Genomic DNA, 6,078 nt, shown 5'->3' on the forward strand with positions numbered 1-6,078 from the left:
CTATAGGCTACAAGCCTCCATGCAACTGCCGTCCACAGTTCAGTTCCAAGTGGCCACTGACACATGCTGTTATCACCACAGACAGATTGGGGCTAACGAAATGATCCCTGGAGCATTATATAGTGCTATAAAACTAAACTAAAAGGAGTATGGAGATTTGTATTACATATTTGAATGATAAAATGTAAGAATTAAACAATCAAGGCATTTTAACACTTGTTGGTCAATAAATGTAGAAATTAAATGCCTTTTAAAATGGTGTCTGACAGAGTTCACATAAATCCAGAAGGTTGTTAATTTACATGGTGTTATAGTTGACACTTGGGTCTATCAAAATATAGTACCAGTCAAAAGTTTGGACGCACCTACTGCACTCATTCAAGGGTTTTTCTTTATTTTTACTATTTTCTACATTGTAGAATAATAGTGAAGACATCAACACTATGAAATAACACATATGGAATCATGTAGTAACCAAAAAAGTGTTAAACAAATCCAAATATATATCATATTTGAGATTCTTCAAAGTAGCCACCTTTTGCCTTGATGACAGCTTTTCACACTCTTGCCATTCTCTCAACCAGCTTCATGAGGAATGCTTTTCAAATCAAATCCAATTTTATTGGTCACATGCACATGGTTAGCAGATGTTAATGCGAGTGTAGCGAAATGCGTGTGCTTCTAGTTCCGATAGTGCAGTAATGTCTAACATGTAATCTAACAATTCCCCAATTCCCTAATACACACAAATCTAAAGGGATGGAATAAGAATATGTACATGTAAATATATGGATGAGCAATGGCCGAGCTGCATAGGCAAGATGCAGTAGATGGTATAAGATACAGTGTATACATATGAGATGAGTAATGTAAGATATGTAAACATTATTAAAGTGGCATTGTTTTAAATTGACTAGTGAGTTTCTATGTAGGCAGCAGCCTCTCTGAGTTAGTGATTGCTGTTTAGCAGTCTGATGGCCTTGAGATAGAAGCTGATTTTCAGTCTCTCTGTCCGAGCTTTGATACACCTGTACTGACCTCGCCTTCTGGATGGTAGCGGGGTGAACAGGCAGTGGCTCGGGTAGTTGTTGTCCTTGATGATTCCAACAGTCTTGAAGGAGTTCCCACATATGCTAGGCACTTGTTGGCTGCTTTCCCTACAATATAAAAAAATACAAATAATATGTAATAAAATGTATGCACTCTACTGTAAGCCGCTCTGGATAAGAGCGTCTGCTCTTGGCCGGTAGGGATATCCTTGTCTCAGTATGTAAAAATGTAATAAAATGTATGCACTCTACTGTAAGTCGCTCTGGATAAGAGCGTCTGCTAAATGACTAAAATGTAAATGTAAAATATAACACTTTTGACTGGTACTGTATATATTTCAAATGTTAATATTTGTTATAAAAAAAGTTGTGATTGTCCCATCTTTCAAGAATCCCTTACAGACCTACAAATACAAATTACGTGTTTATCAAAACATGGAAGTGGCGGTGTGCTACTGTGGCAATGTCCTGCTGATAAAGTTCCATACAAGTTTTGAGTTGTCAACTAACTTGAATTCAATGTGAAATCAGCAAAAAATGTCCCCAACATTGTTTCCACATCATTTAAACAAAAAAAATTAAATGACGTTGGACTCAGCATGGAAAACTGAGTGAATTTGAGCAACGTAAGGGAATTTAGTATTTTTTTCACCGAACTTTTAACCCAAATCCAATGTCATGGGTCAACAAAAATATGAAATTTTTCAAATCATTTTCCCAAGTGGATTTAACATCATCACACATAATTTTTGGATTGAAATGAAGTGGAAATACTGTACTCCCTTTCTGTATGTGTCCTGAGGTTGTGTCATGTCTGGTGGACAAGGTGTAAAAACAACAGGGGACAACAGTGACATTTAAAAATAATGAGCCTAACTCGGTGCCTTGAAGCATCTGGTAACATGCACTGGTGTCAGCAGGTGTTTTCCCTCACGTGCTGCTTCACGTTTGAGCGAAATCATGTCTGACACGCAATTCACTTGTCTTCTGCCGCTTTGCATATTTTCACAGAGTAAAATGCTAAACCTCAGGTTTGCCTGCTGGTGTTTTGAGTCATATGCTAGCTGTATGTTACTCAAAGTTTAGGGGCAAGAGTACAAATAACCACAGAATCACTTCATAATGTAACGTCTGTTCTCCTCCTCTTCGTCTGAAGAGGAGGAGTAGGGATCGGACCAAAACGCAGCGTTGTATGAAGACATAATGAATTTATTAAACAAGACGAACACTGACACGAAATACACTAGAATAACTACAAAACAACGTAGACAGACCTGAACATGTGAACTTACAATATAACACGAAGAACGCACGAACAGGAACAGACTAACCAAACGAAACAGTCCCGTGTGGTACATAAACAGACACGGAAGACAGGAACAATCACCCACCAACAAACAGTGAGAACAGCCTACCTTAATATGTATCTCAATCAGAGGAAACGTAAAACACCTGTCCCTGATTGAGAACCATATCAGGCCAATAGACAAATAACCTAAACATAGAAACACATAACATAGAATGCCCACCCCAGCTCACGCCCTGACCAACTAAACACATACAAAAACAAGGAAAACAGGTCAGGAACGTGACACATAAAATCATTATTAAGAGCAAAACAGTGGTGAAAGTTCATTAGTGCAAGGAGTTCAGTTGATTTAAGTCCTTGATTAGACTTACATAATACATTCTAGTGCACTGTGTAGTGTAGATGTCTTTCAACCTGTTCAACATACAGTACAACTTGAACAAGCTTCAATGGTGTCTAAAAGCTGGCAAAGACAGTGATTATTTTGTGTTGGGACCTGGCCCTGCCTTGACAGTTTCTACTCCTTCTCTGCTCTAGAGCATGTAACCCAAAATATTAACAATAACAACAGAATGACTCACACATAGTAAATACTAAGTAAAAGCACTTATGAGACCCAAAAATAGCTCTACTACAGCCAGTTCACATCAGCTGTAACCAGACAGTTTAAAAAGCTGAGACTTTTTAAAGTTAAAAGAATTTATAAACATGGTTGTGCAGTGTGACTGGGTCTTGTTGGACACTCAGAGTATAGATCTGCATAAATGTTCTCCCTCTGTTAAGAGCTCTGGCTATAAATAATGGTGCCCCCGGGTGTGACTGATGCAGGACAGATTAAAGCCCGGGAACCCTTTTAATGACCGGGATCCCTTTTACAGGCAGGCAAACCATATAAATATCACCACCATAAGCCCTATAGTCGCTCCCCTTCTGACAAGCCCTCAACCTCTCTCACAAGCTCTCACCTCTTTTATGCATTCCTCACATGGAAGCAGACATCTGATTCTATATTAATGATTGTGTTAATAAATTGGTTTGTGTTTTTCTTCACTGATGTGCCATGAGTCTCTAGTGTTGATCCCTGCCCACCTCCTCTACTCTGTCTGCCCCTACGTATGTCTCTGTCCTTCTCAAACTCTCACTTTGTCTCTCTCTCCCTCTCTCATACACTTTTCTTCCCCAGCCTTCAAGGCATATTCATATTGAATCAACTCTCCCCTACCCATTAACAGACCATGTTTGCCTGTGTTAGAGTAAGTTATTAACCAGTATTGTGCCCCATCCTCTTCTCGAAAAGCCCAGGAGGGAGTACCATGCTCAAAGTTGCATAGGTCACTAGTTTTGCCCATTCTAACATTCAATGGAACTGTAACTGAATGCATCGATGCATGTCTGACAGCTTTATACAGCAAGCCACAGCCACGTTACTCACTGTCTGTAAGAGCGATCAATTTTCGTGAACGGGGTTGTGTACCTAATAAACTGGTCACTGAGGGTATAAAACCACTTGCATCTAGCTACAGTAGGCATAGGGTGCAATAAGGGTCAATTTCACAGCTCCACGGAGGATTTGTCATGTTAGATGTTGATTTTGTCTAAATATATGGGTATGTAGTGCAGAGCTTATTTATGTATTGTGGTATCATACATGTTTAATGTAAATGCTGATGTAAACATGAAGTGACCACAAGTCTAAATAAAGAAAATGCTATATTGGATGTGTAGGGTTTTTCCTTTAAATAATTGTACATAAACACAGTAAGAAATAGCGTGGACCTTCTCATGACCTAACCCTACATTAAGTAAAAGATCTAAAAACAAATATGTATCTTTCTGAGCATAAAGAAGACAACCTCTGATGTTTATTTATGCTCTACTTGTCACAGTGGATCACCTAAGCTGCTTCATATTCTCTCATGAATCAGAGTTGGAATCTAATATTGAAGAGACCATAACAAGATTCTCTAGCCTGGCACTTTCATGAGGCGTTGTGGTTTATTCAAATGAGTTCATTTACAGCAATATAAAAATTTGAATTAAACCGATAACTCACACACCCCCGTGGAGGTAAAACACAGTACTGGGGTATTTTTAGGGATTTGTTTAATCATCACAGGCTTTTCACTTGACTACCCTGCTGCACAAGACTCAATGCTAACATGGGCAAAATGTTGGTACATATTAAAACAAAACTATACATTTTCTATTTCTCATTATCAGTAACCGATACACATTAAATACACACACTGTAATGTACAGTGATTTGAAATCTTCAACATCAACTTGAACTGCAATTGGCGTTAACGTTGTATGTTTTCCTTTCAGCTAAAATAAATACTTCTAAAGCCAACTTTTAGGACTAGTGGACTAGTGGTAGCCTCCAGCCACAGTGGCTATATAAACCTACTTTGCAACATTCATCTGAAAAGCTTTTTTGTCCCTCATTAGCATCAATATTCTCATGGCTATTAGCCAATTAAATCCTCATATTGCACTGAGATGATAGAAGTCCCATGATCATGAGCCTGTAGATGCTTGCCGATCCCCAAGACCAGGTAATAAAGATCGGACAACACTTTGGGTCAATCCACAAACTTTGTCTTTCGTGCAGAAAGACAAAGTCCTGCCACGCAGAAACACACATGATATGAAGACATACTGTGCAATGAAATGTCTATACGAAGCTTGAATTATGGCAGCCACACTAGCTATAGTATGCCATTCCATTTCTGCTGGAGAAAACAATGAACTCATCTACCATTTTTTAATTGGCAATGACATACTCTGTGTAATGTCAATTCTCCACAGTAAGTAGTTGATATATAGACAATCGATGTGGGTTCAATGTGAACAGCTATGGCAGAAGACACCTGTCAGTCTGGCCTCGGTGAATAGCTGTGCCTGCCAGTGTTGTAGGAACACTGATTCACACTGAATAATAGAGATCTTTCCTTTTGTCTGTGCTTTCTTTCTTTGCTCCCAGGACTGTAATATGTATCTGGTTAGCAACAGCAAGCACATGACTCTAGAAACTAGCAGGGGAAAATGTTTTATTCTGATTTACATCTTATACATATTTGAGAAATAAATTGATGTTTCCTCGGCATGTGGATTTGAGTGCTTGTACATTACTAAGTGCATGTTTCCAAGGTGTTTACTAATCTTCTGCATACTGGTGTCTGCCTGTATGTGCTGAGTGTTTTCTGAGAGAAAGCTGAAGTCAAGGCTCTTCTTAAAATGTGTTGTTTTCCCTTCACCTTAACCCAATCAGTCCTGAGACCCCAGCAAAAATCAGTTGTTTATTTATCTGACTTTCATTTATGTCCAGCCCTTATATAGTGTCTTACCATTTTCTTTTCAGGACAAGCAGGGCTACAAATAGAACACCATTTTTTTTACATAAACAGTTGCATTCAGGAGTTTTATTGACAAACGTTTTTTAAAAATCAGCCAAAGCAAAAATCTGATTAAAATTAATTAAAATTCATTTTTAAGTACATCAATTGTTTACTCAGTGGGAAATGAATATACAACTAGTTAGTGACAACTGTGTGTAGTTTAGAGTTTGTGACAGCAATTATGTGAGCTTGTTATAGTATTATAGATACTATGGTTGGTACCAACGGACGCAAAAGACATCGGCAAATCCAATGGTACAACCTATAAGTCTGTTTCAAAGGGGTTAGAAGTCCTAAATCACATCGGCGTGACAGTGGGACT

The sequence above is a fragment of the Salvelinus alpinus genome, chromosome 3 (genome assembly GCF_045679555.1).
Source record: "Salvelinus alpinus chromosome 3, SLU_Salpinus.1, whole genome shotgun sequence".
Taxonomy (NCBI): Eukaryota; Metazoa; Chordata; class Actinopteri; order Salmoniformes; family Salmonidae; genus Salvelinus; species Salvelinus alpinus.